The sequence below is a fragment of the Ptiloglossa arizonensis genome, chromosome 3 (assembly GCF_051014685.1).
Source record: "Ptiloglossa arizonensis isolate GNS036 chromosome 3, iyPtiAriz1_principal, whole genome shotgun sequence".
In the NCBI taxonomy this organism is placed as follows: domain Eukaryota; kingdom Metazoa; phylum Arthropoda; class Insecta; order Hymenoptera; family Colletidae; genus Ptiloglossa; species Ptiloglossa arizonensis.
In genome coordinates, this window is record NC_135050.1 from 20,195,770 (window position 1) to 20,212,128 (window position 16,359).

Here is a 16,359-nt window from a genome sequence, read left to right on the forward strand (position 1 = left end):
CGGTGTTTCGCGACACGTTTGGAAAAATTTACCCCCCTTGGACAACCACTTTCCCGTACGATCGGTGAGAAAGATCTAGCTCGGTCGATCGCGTCGAAAAATTCGCCAGTTCCAGGGGAAAACTTTTTTCCTCTACGTTACTCCAGCGAAACAATTTTTTAATTCGTCGAACTCCTCGTTTGGCCTTTTGTCCACGAATTTCCTTTCCGAGCTCTCGGTGAGTCGGTCTCTAATTCGAGAATATTGTTGTTCATAACTCTTGTTCGTAGCGAACTTTTTCTTTCGTTTGTCTATGAAAATTTTGTACCTCGCGGCTCTCGTTCCCCGCGAATCTTTTGTTTCGGTTGTCTCGAAAGTTTCGTTCCCCTCGGTCTTTGCTTCAACGAGTAACATTTATTTCGTTTCTCGAAAATTTTGTTCAATCCGGTTTTTGTTCTCGGGGAAATCTTTCATTCCGGCGGTCCGTTGCCACGAAATTTTTTTCACAATCTTCTCCGAACAATTCCGCGAGTTTCTAACCGTCCAACTCGAGAGAATTGTTCAAGTTTTCGTTGACATTTTTCGCAAACCGATCCCTTCTCTCGCTTGTACGTTGCTCGACTTTCCACTCGCCTTCAAAAATTTCTTTCCCACTTGTTTCTCGCGAGCGGAAAAATTCTACGACGTTCCGGTCGAGTCTTTCGACTTCCCACTGGCGTTTTGCGCGAACAAATTTTTGTTCCCCACTCGTTGGCTGAAAATGTAGTTCCACCCGCACGTTTCTCGCGAAAAGAAAAGGTTCCGCGAGTTTCTCTCTCGAAAAAATGTTTCCATTTGTTTCTCCTACGAAAATATCCCCTCTCGAGCTTTCGATTCGTCCGTAAATTTTGTTCTCTTCGATTCCCTTCTTATCGCTTCTCTCTTCCACTTCGAAGAATCACCTGGTCGTTTATGTTTTCGCGAAAATAATTTCTCGACCGGTCGCTCGCCCCTGATCTGAAACCGTTCTTTGATCTTTCGCGGAAGATTCCTCGAAATCTTCGTACGTCGCGAACTTTAACCGTCTGAATTTAATTTTCCGCGTACCGATCGCGTACGTCGAGTTCGTAAAATCGAATCGAAAATCGCCGTGTCGCAATTTACACGATGTCTTTTCTCCGTTTCCCGTTTTCCGTTGAAACAACGAAGCGTTGAATTGCACGCTCGGCGCGTTGTTCCCTTCGTCGAGCGCGGTGATTAATCAAAGAGAAGCAATAACCTCCTTCGTCATAGGAAGTAAATTAAATCCTTATTGAACCTGCGCGATGTTCCGATTCTCGCTGTACGAAAGGTAAATCGTGTTCTGTCCGCGCGCGTTGCATTAATCACGCTCCCGGAAAAAGTTCGCGCTCCTTTTCGCGGTTATCGCGCGGTGGTCATCGTCGCGAAACTTCTTTTTAACCGATGTAACCAACGGATATGCAAATTGGTCTACGTTCGCCGGTGAACAGTGCGGGTACACGTGCTCCCGGGAAGGAAACTCGTAATCGTCGAAACTAGTTCGTAACGTGCACGGTATCGGACGAACGTTGCTCGAGTTGGGTTTGCACTCGCGTTTTCGTTCGTTATTAAAAACGCTCGTATCGATGTTCCTTGAATTTATCGAGACACCGTTCGTTAACGATACGAAATACCGCGACACGTTCACCGCCCGGTGCAACGTGGGAAATTTCATTTCGGATTTTAAACGAGCGTCGAAAATTCTTGAAACTCGTCCAACCGCGATAAATTACTTCTCCGTTCGATCGAACGATAAAAGAGTCTCCGTTTCGAAAAGGAATCGTCTCGCCGATTCCATTTTCCGTGCACCCGCGAAAAGTACAAATAAAACGAAAAAAGAAAAACTACATCGGTTAGGTACAATGGTGACCAAACTTCGGAATACCCGAAACCGAGAAAACTCACTTTTCCCCGTTGGAGCACCGATTCCGGGGATAGAGAGAAGAAAAAAAAAAGAGAAACACTCGCGAGTCGAACCATCGACGAATTAACGCGCAACGATTACCTCCTACGCGCTCCGATAACTCGAGTTCAACGATCAGGGGCGAGAGACTCTCTCGATGGCGTCCGAACGAACGAAAGACTCGTGCATTTCGTCGCGCGAATAATATATTAAAAAAAAAAGAAAAAAAAATCACCCAACGGTCGTATATATCACCAGCGGAGACTCGGTCGAGTCCGGACACGCGTGGCAGGTATTAATAAACAGTATTTCGCTGTTATCGCGAGCGCACTCTCCCGCTGCTCGACGTTATCGACGAACGCACTTGCACGCCGTGGCGCGTTTCACTCGCACGAACGAGCTCGCCACTGCCCGAAGGAAGATGCAACGCGTCGAGTCGAAAAGGGACGGAAACACGCGACCGGAGGAAAGACGGAGGGAGAAGACGAGGAGACGGACGCAACGAGAGAGAAAGAGAGAGAGAGAGTGGACGGAAACAGATATACTGGAGAGAGACGGTTGGTGGCGCGCAACGCGAAAACGAATCGCGAAAAATATCGGGGGCCCCCGCGTGGTTTCGTGCGAACCGGGAGGCCGTGTTCCGTTCCACCTCGTCGGCGTCGTTTTCTGACTCGCGAGCGAGCCCGACGCGCCTCTTAACGCATACAGAGCCAACTGGAGGGAGCGAGAGACAAAGATAAAAAAGGGGAAGAAGAAAAAGAAATAAAGAAAAAAGAAACGCCAGCGGAGACCCGCGGCGACGATTACGAATGCGATTCGCGTGTTCGCGCGCGACGAACGCCCGCCCTCCCGGATCGACGTGTCGTTCCCCTCTTCTTTTCCAACGGGGGGGTTACCGCGTTTCTTCATTTTACGGGAAATTCAATCGAACAGGGGGCCCCGTCACGCAATCTGGGTTAACGCCGTTACCAACCGGCGAAGAAAACGGTTCCGTTCGAGCGACTGGAATCGTTCGCGCGCAAACACGAGAGAAACTCGGGGTTCCAGTTTCTACGAGGGGGTTGCTCGTGCTTCTTGAGACACGTTGCTTCGTCAATTATTTCCTCCAGCTTCTCGAAATACTCTCCGTTCGCTCGGACGTGTTTCGAGAGAGTATTCTTTCGTTTCGTGTTTAATTTCGAGAGGGGGCTGTTCGAAAGGAGGATCGAAGTGATTTTTCTTGTGAATTTCTTCTCCCTGGCAATTCTGGTAACGGTTGTTCCAATCTTTGCAGGTTTGACGTGTTTCGAGCACGTGAGTATTTTTTTCCGTGTTTATTTCGCTGTATATTCATTTATTTTCGTCAAGGGGACGCAAGGAGACGTTCGTGAATTTTTCTCCCCGACAAGATCCACGGTAGCTTTCCCGCACTTTTCGCATTCGTTGGTACACGTTTCGAGAACAAGCGTACTTTTCTTTCATACGGAAATATCGATTCTATTGAGAAATATACGAATCGAAACGCATCGATGGAAAAAAGGAACGCGATTATTTCCTACGTGTGCCAAATTGCACGAAGATCATCGGTACGTTGATGTCGGAGTGTTTCGAGATTAAAAGAGTGGAAACTTGTTCGAGAAAAGGGCCCCGACACGCGATGGTTCCATTCGCGCGAGCAACTTCGTACACCGTAATAAAGTTCGCCACTGAAAGTCGGTGATTAGTTTAATCACGCCGCGAACTTTCGAAATCGTCAGGTTGCGGCGCGTTCTTGCCCCGGGTACCTCGGTACGGTACTTTTTCCCTTTCTCCCTTTTTTTTTTTATATAAATTACTTTTCCCGCGATAAGTGTCCCTTTTAAACGGTTAATTGCGCGTCGTTACGTTCCCTTCGTTGGTTTGCTTCATCGAACGACTCGAAGATAATATTCGAATCTGGGTTAGACACCCGACTCGTTAATAAACCAACGGTGTTCGTTTCGAATAAAACATTCGCAACACGGACCTACTTGCGTCCGCGTAACGATTACAATCGATAACGGAAAAACGCCCCAAGTATCGAATGCTCTGATAACTACAATTTTGTCTTTTAACTCGTTACTTGCGTTCTCGATAACGAGAATCGACCTGAGTCGACGCGTTGCGAGATACCATCACGGAATAAATAATCGCGCCTTGTATTTTTCTACTTCTTGAGTGTTCGTCGATGTAAAAGAAAAATTCACACTGGGTAGCATCCGTACGGTTAAGATTGCGCGTATTTCCACGAGCATTTTTTTGCAAATCGTAAACAAAGTTTCTCTCGATGGTGAAGTTTGCGGAGGATCGTCGTTTCTCGAGCGTGCTCGAAATCGCGAAACCTCGATCGGGAAACGACCACGGTGAAAAATTGTCGTAGCGTGTATCCTAGTGCGAGAAACGATCGTAAATCAAGCGCAACGCGCGACACTGGAAGGCAGCATGAACACCATGATCGAAAACTTTCTACCATCTCTCCGTTATAATAACGGTATAACGACTGCACCGACGGCGTCGGTGCTCGCTTATATTTCTACGTCTATCGATACTGGAAGAATAGCAGGAAGTCGACAACCGCGACGGCGGTCAAATACGAAATACAAGCGGCGTGTCGGCTAAGTGTGTACGCCAGATGATAAGCATTCCGACGCGTCCTTTGAATCACGTAACGAAGACACGTAGCAAACGACCACGCCATTTCCCTTACATCGAGCGTCGCGTATTTCCCCTACCCCGTGCCACCCTTCGTTCGTGATCATTTTTTTTTCTTCTTTCCTTCGCACTTTTTTCCACGTAAACGCGCGAACGCGCGGAATGATTCATCGAGACGCGAGTGCCAGGATTTCCTCGGCCACCGGTCGACGCTGAAGTTCTCTCCTCGAAACCCTAATCGGAAAACAATGCGTCAACCGCGGAGAGTTATGCAGGGAGGACAGGAGTCGTTCGATCGGATCGTTGGACTCGATGCTTCGAACGATCGTACCAACGGGGCTAAACGAACCGTTTATTACGAATTTATGGACCTTTTACGCGCCGCGACGCGCATCGAAGAATTTCGAGCGACGCGGTAACCGGAAACGGTGGACAATAAACGTTCCGTCGACGGGGATCGAGTGTGCGTTCCACGACACGTTTTCCTTGATAGTTTGAATATTGCACAACTGATAGAAATTGTCTTCGAACCACTTCTCGATTTCTGGGTTTTTTTTTTTTTTTCTTCAGTCGGTGATCTTTGCTATTTAATTCGTCTCGTTTCATCGATATCATCGATGACGTTCACTCGCGTAGAACGTACGACGAACGAAAGGAAGTCTCGTGTCCTGTCACGGACGCTGCAAGATGTCGCTAGTACACGGAACGTTTTTTTCTTAAATCGTTCCGTGTAAATTCGCGTTACCGTAAAATGGAAAACTGGAGTTCAGGGCCGCAAGATCGTATGTTTTTTTCTTATTCTTTCGATCGAGAACAACGTAGACGGACGTACGATCGTAATGGAAAAAATCGCAAGTCAGGGAAATAAGCGAATTTTTTAACGATTCGATGATCAACGACGAGTGTATAAACGTGAATGGAACCGTTCGCTCGCGGGAGAGAATCGACTAATAATAACCGTTGGTGTTAACATTCGATCGCCGGCAGAGTGAATCAACGAACTGCATGAGTCATTATTGCAATCTGGAGGTTTTTATATCGAATCCAGAAACTCGCCAGACGTTCCCGTTTCGAACACGAGCCTCTCTGCGGTGAAACGTGTTGAGTTACATCAACGGAATTCCGCGCGACAATTTTATTCGCCTCTACCGAGAAATCTATAAGTATCGGTGAGCAATCGTTTATTTGAAAGTAAGTCGGTATTAGACACGCGTAAACGTTACGTGGCCAGCGCCTCGAGAAAGGCTGCCACTCGCGCGAATCTGCTTCGATGGTTTGTCTCTTTCAAGGGCTATTTTTTTTTTATTCGAGGACGATCGACAGATAGTTCTTTTCGGAAAAATCGAATCGCGATTTCAACCTATCCCAATACAACGACGTTCACCTGTAACTTGTTTCAAATATTCGAATACAGAAATACGAGCGAACCGTTTCTCGTACACGCGTAAACGTTTAACCGAAAATATCCTAGCATATTGATCAGGTATACGATTCGCCAATAATTTTAGACGAAAAACTGCGCGTTGTTTTCCGACTCGATTTTTGAAACTCGAAAAGGGAACATTCGCGACACTAATGCCACTTAAGTGCATCTCGAGCTCGATAAACGCAACCGTACTTGATCGTGCGCTAAATTTAAAACTCGAAACGACGAATAAAAGAAAACAAAAAAAAAAAAAGGAAGGAAAATAAAGCAGAAAACAACCGAGATTTTACCGGTACTCGCGCAATTCGACAATTTGAAGCGAGTATTTGTTCCCCGGCGCGGTGCGAGCAATTAAAACGTTCGTTCGTGGAAATTCTTTTTCTCTCTCTCTCTTTTTCCTTTTTTTTTTTCGTTTACACGATGCAACACGATGCTTGTTATAATCGAGAGCCTCGATTTCAGGTTCGAAGCTTCACCACGGAGTTGGTGAATTAAAATTAGAAGCGGACGCGAATCTTACCGTTCTTCTCTAGGACTGGCTCGTTGTTCGAAGGAATCATCGTCAGCGCGCCAGAAACTGGCTGCATCGGGTCCGTGTACGCGTTTCGTGACACAGTTTGCCACAATGCTGCGCATTAATCGCATAACCGTTCGTTGCGCAACCGGCCCTCTTCCCATTGTGGCTGCGAATTGCACGCGCGCGTCTACAACCGTCGTCCACCGGTACGATCGACGATACATAATGGTCTTTTGTCTTTCTTTGGTCCACGGTACGTGAGCGTCAACGATACGCAACTTAGATACGCGGTTTCCAAAGGATACCCGCCGCGTTACACAGACACCCGTGTTCTATACGTTTCCATTGTGTCCGGAATAACACGAGTTACGAGGATGTGGATCATTCCCTCGATCCATGGACAACGATTCTTGGAAACCTTTTGCGGTAAACCGCAACGGAAGGTCGCGATTCGACGCGACGATTTTTCCATTTCGAAACGAAACGACAATAATACGATACGATAGCTTGGACCGCGTACGAGTTAATTGTTCAGTCACTGTTAGCTGATCTCGAAGGATCGAGGCAACATCGGAGACCGTAGGCGCTCGGTAGTCGACCGCGGTGTTCAACGTGTACGCGTTATCGATACGCGAGAAGGGTCCTCACCGGATGCGTCTTACGTCGAAATCGTCCGCGATCGAAGGATCACGGTTAACACCTCGACTTGGAAGGTTGATTCGTTGCGGTACAACACGGGCGATCATTGTTTGTTTCCACGTTGAGACGTTGTTTGGGTACGACGAGTGATCACAGTCGCTAGTTACGAATCTTTGTGTACAATATGCGAAGAAAAGAAAAATCTCTGTCGTAAAATTTCGAAGAGATGTATTTCGAACTGTCGGGACGAAGTAATCGGAAGTGGAAGTATTGTAAGTAAACTTCGTATCGATGGTTATTGGTAACTGACGTAGAGCTCGATGTGTCGATCGAAGTACGTTTATCGAGAATTGATAAATGTCTCACTTGGAAGAGAATTCTTTTTCGAAGAAACCATTGCGAAAGAAACTTTTGCAAGCGAATCCAAACACAGACGACTGTCCAACGCGCAATGTTTACACTTTTCGGGACGTTTCGAAACAGCCGCAACGAAACGGTTAAACGAAACGAGGCGGCGCAGTGTCGAAATCAAAGTCCGCGCTTCGTAAGTTGGCTGCTCAAGGCCACCGAGCCTCTCCCCCCACCGCGTCGCTCGACTTTCATCGTCGCTTCGACTCCGCCTCCTCGCGCCAATGCACCGCGCTTCGATCGGTGTTTAAGAACGAATAACCACGGGCGATCTTCGGTTTTTATCGCGCATAATTAAAAAGTTGTACGCGTCGGGTCGAGGCGTCGACGGAAGTTATTCCACGGGGCGTTGAGTTTTCTCGACTGGTAACAAAGTTTCGTCGGATCGGTGAAGGGGTTGTTTCCCGTCAACAGCCTCATCCAGTTCGCTGAACAAGCTGTCGGGGTGCAGTTATGCCCGAGCCAAATCAGGATCTCCTTGCCTCGACGAGGGTTAATTTCGTTATCCGCCGAGTGTTTGTCCACCGGGGTCGTTGTCACGGGGATGAACGACCGTCTAGGTGCGACCCGACGACAACGACGGTGTTCAACGAAATTTTAACGTCCTCCTGACCGCGTCGAGATAATTGCAGCGTGTTTACAGCCACCGAGTATCGCGAACGGGACGACAATGTCGCGCGATACGCTCGGGACAATTTCGTTCGACTAACCTCTTTGTTCGCCTTCGGCATTATTGTCGCGCGTGGAGTTGCCCACTGTCCTACAAGCTGAAAAGTCGCGGATGAAAGGAGAATCGTCCGCTCGCATCGGTCGTGACGCGACTGCTGCACCTCGCCGGAGTACAATGTTACTATTAGCTAAATTAGACGAGTGTGGGAGTATAGCGTGCGACGAGAAACGCGAACGTTTCTCTCAAGTTTTCGAAAAAAGACGAGCTTTTGTGAAAACCCAGGATTTTCGACAAAAGCAAAAACACGAAAGGTAAAACGTCGGAAAGTTCTAATTGGTCTCCGAAAATGGAGGAGAGTCTCTCTTTGTATGTTAAACGTTTGTTACATACAACTCCCATGTGTATCGTGTAAATTATCAGAATTATATGTTAAATTAATACATCTAGTAGACAATTAATACCTTCCATGTTTTAAAACATTAGGAAATATGTCTTTCTTTACTTCGAATCTCGATTCAAATTAATTTCCATATGCGAATCAATAATTTATGATGAATAAATAAGATGCATATTGTAACGTTAATGTACGGAACATGCGTAAATATTCGCAATATCTTGATGTTTATTTATCATAATTATTAACAACCGTCATAGAACCATAGTTTAAACAATTATTAACAATCTCCTCGTATAAATAATGGCTTGAAATATCATTTCGTTGAAGTATTCTTTGTTCGCGATGGAATTTTTCATTGAAGTCCAACCGACATTGTCAAGGCTACACGTATCGATTATCGATTCGCAAGTTTTCATCGCGATGATTTTTCTATCTAGAAAAGCGATTGATTGAATTTAGACGCTTTTAAGTAAAAAATACAACTTCTACGCGTATTGTGTAAATTATAAGAATTAAACAAATGTTAAATTAATGTACCGAATAGACTATTATTACTTTTCATGCTTTGAAACTTTACGAAACACGTTTTTACTTTCAATATCGATTAAAATCAATTTCTATAAATGACTTAATCATTTGTAATGCATAAATAAGGTGCACATTGTTCGATTAATATTGAGAACATGCGTAAATGTTAATAACAATCGCGGAAATGAACAAACATTCACCGAAACCGTTCATCTTCGCAGATTTCGCAATATCTTGATGTTTATTCATCATAATTATTAACAATCGCCGCAGGACCATAGTTTAAACAATTATTAACAATGTCCTAGTATAAATAATGGCTTAAAAGCCATCAGTTTATTGAAATAATCGGTTAGATCGAACAAAGACAATCGAAGTAACGATCAGTGACCTTGTGATGGGTATATAAGGAGTTGTCGGTTGTCAAAAATTTCATTTCAGGTTGCGGCTCCGAGGTGGACGGATCTCTCTATTTTAGGTACCTTGACCCTCCACGGACAGCCATGGTCGCCGGTTGCCCTCTCGGTAACCGGTACTGACCATCATTCACTAATTTTTTTTATCTACTTCATTTGTTTTGCTTATTCCAACATACCTGTATTTATTCTCTGATTTTAATTTGTATTATATTTGTTTCCCATGTTTATTTTTTGATCCTCCCTTGACGTGTTTAATATTTATCAATTTGGCTCCTTTAGGTAGATATTTTAGAAAACGAAGAAGGAAGAGGACTGCTTCATCGCATCTTCCGTGGTTTGATAATTTTAAGTTTAAACTAAGTTAGTTTTAAGGCAACCATGTACGAGTATCTGTTCTCTGCCAAGCAATTATCCAATCTTTAGCTTAATTTTGCTCGCTTCCTCGTTCCTCAGTCCGGTCACCTCTGCTTGTTGCATAAGCAAGTGACCGGCCGTGTAGGTGGTCCGAACGGTCGATCGCCGTCTCTCCTGGTGCGTCCGCTTCCAGAGGGGGCATGTTGCGAGCACAGGAGCAGGCATTTTTGCTGGTCCCTGCGAAAGCCTCCAAAATAAGACCCTCTCGTCGTAAAGGTGGAGAAACGGGGCACTCCTCTAGGGGAGTGGATGGCGTCGTTCGTTTCCTCTCGAATCGGGCCCACCGAGGGGATACGGGACCGACCTAGTAGGACAAACTACACGGTACGCGTCGCGTCTTTCCCAATTTTGCCTAATTTTTTCCACAATGTAATTGCTTGGCAGAACTAAAAGGGGAGATCGAAGGAATTTTCATTCCTTCCATCTTCTCGATTTGGTAACTTCGATTGTAATGCGTATCGAGGGAGATCGATGGAACTTTGATTCCATCTATCTCTCTCCGGGTCTCCGCTCGCAGCAACCTCCGCGTGGTGAGACCTGGTAATCGGTATTACTCGCGATGAACGATAATTATTCGTCGCGAGTAATACCGAGCTAATTGGCTGCGAATTTAGAATATTACGTTACGACATTGAAAACTTTTGTAACTTGTAAAAATGTACAACACTTACATAAAATGAATTCATTGTGAGTAATTGGACTAATTTCGTCTTAAGTAACGAACTTTTTGCAAACGTACAAAAATAATACAGAGAAACTTTGTTTCTCAAACCTTGACAACTTTTAAACTTTGACGTCAATTTATAACTATTTAGAAGCAAATACATTAATAAATTATGTACCGCTATATACGAGAGACTCTCCTCCATTTCTGAAGATCAATTAGAACTTTCTAACGTTTTACTTTTCGTGTTTATACTTTTGTCGAAAATTTTGCGATTTTACAAAAACTCTAGTTTTTCGAAAACTGGTTATGATACAGTAATTTGATTTCCGGATTCTTATTCGAAGAGTGTGGATCTACAAAGTTTACCCACTGGTTATTGAAAGGCAAAAGCCGTGTCGGACAGTGTAATCGTTAATGCTTTGAAATGTATTCGCAGCTGGAAGAATTGATTCATTGGGAATAATATTATTTCGTTGAAACTCATTTCCGTCTACATAACCATTGTATAATTACTATCTACATAATTATACAGTGTTTTCATCAAAGTGCATTCGTTGCTGTCGAGGATAATATTGTTTTCTAGAAACCGAACAAAGTTTGTACCTCTCCAACGACGTTATCGCGGGCCTGCTTTTTAAAATCCAATTCAAACGGTCTTGTTAATAGCGATTCGCAGCCGTACGCCGATTCTATTGATAAACTTTAACAAACGGAACAGGCTGCCGGTAGTCTATCGAATTGTCCAACGTGTTCCCGGAGCTTTGCTCCTAAGAGGGATAGACGAACTTCTCCACGGGGAAACTTGTTTAATGAACGAACAAGGAGTGTCTGTCCACGGTCTGGCAAATCGTCGCAAATCCCTGCGAGTCAGCATTCAGACAGAATTGCCGAGCAACGAGATTTCGCTAACTTCGCGAATCATAGTCGCCGAATGAATCTTTTCACCCCCCGTGTCACAACCTTGCGGTGGCTACGGTGTTTCACCCGTGTGTCCCTCGCAACTGTGCGAAACTTATCTAACGTAATTTCGGAGCAACTTGGGTATCGGGCGAACGGAGAGGTCGGACGAAAGGTGAAACGGTTATCTTGTACTTTCGGGCTGTTGGGTGCATACACCGACGTCTAATGATCACGTGAAAACCCGAAAAGATAATTTCACTGTCCATTTTTCTAAGCTGGTCCATCCCGCGTCGAGTCTACGAACTCGGTCCACGAATAACTACGTTACTCACGAGTCTTACTTCGAACGTAGATTACGTCTCGATTATTTTCCGATAAATTGTTATTTGGACCGGGGACCCTCGAACGTCTATTTCCTCTCCGGAAATACGAGAGATCGACTCCTTAAAAGACTTCTACGCGATTTTATCGAGGTTATACCGTAACGTAGTAACGGGACGAAACCGGGGAGGAAGCTCAACGTCCAGAAGCTCGTTTCGAACATGTCCGATCTAGGTGAAAGGACTTCGGATTAAATTCTTGGAATAATTGGCGCAATATCGAACTGGAAACTTCAATTTCATTTTTTCAACGGAGCAACAAGTGACGCTCGAACGCGAGAATCTCGCGCAGCGTTCAATTTCCTCGCGAGTTAGAAAGTTATCAAAGGAAAGAGGAAAAAATGCCAGACTCTTCGTATTTTCAACGCGTTCGAGGAACGAAGTTTCCAACGGCTTGAAATAAAATATCGAAACGATCGACGTTATCGACTTTCGGAAAACATAACCGTCGTAAAAATTCACGGTTGGTAGCCAGACACGTTCCACCCGGAACTCGTTGACCGTGGAAAGTAACGCTTTGTACTTTCCGCGCGCGATTCAAAGCCCGTGAAATGGACTCCGTGCGAGACAGAGGTGTCGCGTAACGAGAGCGCGATTTAAACATTCCTCGGCGGCGGTACGATTAAGGAGAATGGGAATAATTCCTGGTTGCGCGCCGCTCTGAAAACCGACACACGCTGGAAAAATTGAAATTGCACGGGATTACATGTTTATTAAGGTCGTAGAGTGTTTTGTACGTTTCGCACGTAACCGTGAATCCGTAAAGTCACTCGGACTGAAATAAAGGGCGCGTGAGTATCCTTTTACTGCTGACGATCCCATTCCCCCGTGGCTACCAAGAGCTGTCGACCTCGTGGATTTTCTTTGTGTCGTTACCGGGAGCGTAAACACCACGTTGGAACGAACGTCGTCGGAACGACTCAATTCTGCACGGATCCGCGTCAAGTTAACGCGATCTGGAAGCCTTCGTGACGACGATTGAAATTATTTCCACCGGCTACGTGCCCTTAATTAGCACTCGCGATACGTTCGAACAGCGTTTTCAAACTTTACCATCGCGTTTCCCCTGATATCAACGCTGGCGAAGCGACGCGCGAAACGTACACTATCGCTCAAAGTTTCGAGGATCTCGACCGAAATGCTGTCAATCTTTGAACTGTCGTAACTTTCCGAAAAATAAACGTACGATAATCTTCTTAGGGTTATTTTAGAGATCGAACCTTCTACTTTCACGCGCCCGAGGTGAATTTTCCTGAAAATTCTCCTGCGTCGCGAAGCGATCGAAAGAAATGCGATGGTTCTTTTCGAAAAGAATTGGAAAATTTCAAATCGCTTCGGACTGTTTTAAACATTTTTTACGCGTGTAAGATTACTGTTCTTAGGTCTTTCTCGACCCATTCTACCCTCGTAATGTATTTCTCCTCGATGATAAAAGCTATTGCAGTAGATAAGAATGCTTCTGTAATTTCCTAGTACCCTCATTCTATTCTAGAGTTAAATATACAAGTTCCATTAATTCGTGTCATTTTTCACCCGACTATCTTGAATATACAATCGAAGAGGAAATTCATTAACGATCGTACAAAGTACCATTTAGGACGTTTACCGCGAGCACGACGAATTAACTCGTCTCCACAAGTTTTCGGACGAGCGAACTCCCTTGTGAAAATGTTAACGCGATCAATGAAGTTCGGTCACGCTGTTTAAGAAAACACCGCGCAACAGAATAATCACGGGGAGTGGAAATATCTTCGCGAAAAGTTACTCCAAACACGATCCGGACTGTTCGACTTCCGGATAAATACTCGGTCCAAGTTCCTGAATAAATATCGATTCCACGGTTCCTATCCAGAGTAGACCGCCTCCTACTCGTATCGAGCTCGCGCGAGGACTGTATTACCTCTGATGGAAGAATTCGATTACGGGGGAGGAACGCGTCCGCCGACTGGGGACCGAAACCACACCAGACGCAATTTTTGCTGGTGACGTGTTCGGAGAGTATCGTGGAAACAGAGGTGGCAAGAATCTCTTTAAGGGAATGAAATAGATGCGCGAGGAGCGCGTCACGGTCGATCGGCGGGAAAGCTCGGGAGAAGCTCGAGCGTATATTTCGCGCGAGGAAACGGCGCAAACTTGTACAAACGGGCAAACAGTAGGAACAGGAGATAGAAGCAGGGAACGTATCAAGCGTCAGAGGAGACATTTTCATAGCTCATTGCGCGACACGCGCGAAAACGGGGGAGAGGTGAAGGTGAAAAAGAAAAAAAATGAAAAAGAAAATGACCATCCTTTGAAGTCAAAGGTAGAGGGGAGGGAGAGAGCTCGACTCGCGGACTGCTTTTCAAATTATACCCGAGCGAAAACGTTTCATACGGAACCGGATCCTTTCACGTGACAAAACCAGAATAACGCTTAACGGGCGCGCGTTTACGGCGAAAAAGGGGGATGACGGTGGCGCGAAGTGCACGAGGTGGGGGACGTAGAAAGGAGAGCTGTCCGTGGCAAAGTTCTCATTTCACGGGTATCAAAAGGGCCGCAGGTGGTGTCTGCGTTTCGCCTTCCGCGGCATTGACAGCCCGGTTTCCTTTTGTTTCTGGCTATAAATCGATGTCTGTAGATTACTGTTGTCGCGGTGTTCGCGTACTGTGTAACGCGGATTAAAACGGGAACGTTGATCTTTTTCGGAGAACGAAACGCCGAGAAATTGTCGTCCACCGATCGTTTCGCCGAACTGATCAACCGTGGGTAAATTTTACCGAGGTAGAAGGATACTTTTGAAAATTACGGTGGGTAGTTTTCACAGCGGGACACGAATTTCCTTTGGATTTCGTTAACGCGAATTTTTCATTTCCGTCGACGTAAAAGAATCGAGAGTCTGATGCACGCTCCGAGAACGTTCAGATCGAATTAACTGGCAGCTCAAGGACACCAAGAGACTACCCCCACCACACCGAAAGACTATCCCTACCTCATCGTTCGACCACTCCCACCGTATCGTTCGACTCCGCCCATTGTTGCGTCTCTGATCGGTTCGCGCTACTCTGCCCGCTTTTCATATTTCGAACAACGAGACAAATACGCTGGAGACTTGTTTAGAGCGATTCGCAACGCCGGAAGTACTTTCGAGCAGCTGATCGATTTTATCTCGAGTACAGATTCGATACTGATCTCGAAGACAGGCTTGATAAAAGTTCCTTTCGATCTTGTTAACGGTAATAAGGCGATGTACGAAAATCATCGTAAACGTTCGAACGAAAATTAGCAAACGAACGCGTCGAGCGTCGCTGCTCGTTTTCGAAAGTTCGTCGACGTTTAAAATTAAACACCGGGGTGAAAATTAAAAATCGTTTCTTTCGGAGACTACAAGCAGCTCTTTTCCGCCGTGGAACAGACGGTTAAACTACCGCTCTGACCCACATTTCCAACGACACGATCCATCAAGTGCCAGCGAGACTTTCTCGAAAGCTCGTCACCCAATCCTTTTCTACTCGATTTCACGCTAACGCGAGAAAGGGGGCCAACTTTTGATTAATACTCAATGGCGTTCACGAATTCCATTTATAACGTAGAAACTCCCCCTCACGATGTACGCGTGTGTGTACGTGTGTGTGCGTTTTTCATCGCGATCTTCGAATCCGTTCCCACGTTCCGTTGCTTTGGAAATTGTGCGTTCCATCCGTAGCGTGCGACCCTCGCGCGCAGACGCACGTCCGAACGGAAAATCTCGGGATTAGCGCACGGATCGGTTGACGATTTAATTGCGACTCCATTGTCGCGTGCTTCGGCCGTCGTAAACGGAGAGAAAAATTAAGGACATCGAGAGACGGTTTCGCAACGGACGAAGAAACGACGACGTAGACGACGCTGGAAAATAAACGCTCGAAAGTGAACGATTATTTCTACGATATTCAACACCGGTATCGCGGAAACAACGCGACAATTATTTTTTTCGGAAAATTTCGAGTTTTCGTTTCCTCGTTGGAGTTCCCCGAAAGAAGTTCCAAACGAGTTTGTTCTTTTTTTTGAGAAACTTTGGACAATTCCTTCGCAAGGTAATTTTTGCGTGCTTGAATTTACCGATTGTTACTTTTTTTGGGAGAAATTTCAAGCTTCGACTCGAAACGCGCGGAAGGTGGTGCTTCAAAGGAATTATTATTGAATATTTGCAGGATTTAAATATTACATTTCGATATGAAAAATGCACGAGACGGACGAGGATCGGAAAATCGCGGAGAAATTCTCTCTCGCACTCTCTCCTCTTTGATTCGTAAGCAACCCGTTAAAAATCTTGAAGAAATTTTTCCAATATTCCATCGACACAGGCTCCGGTGGATGTGGAATATTAAAAGCGATTTAAAATTTAGAACACGAGTATTAACGATACTACCGTCTCGCTCCTCAAAGTAATTGGAAATACAACCGCA

General features: G+C 45.4%; 1 protein-coding gene across 18 annotated transcripts in view; it reads right to left on the reverse strand.

Annotated features, from left to right (window-relative positions):
- LOC143144991 (disks large 1 tumor suppressor protein-like) overlaps positions 1-16,359 on the reverse strand; it is a 796,996-nt gene that overhangs the window by 101,043 nt on the left and 679,594 nt on the right. The window lies entirely within an intron of this gene.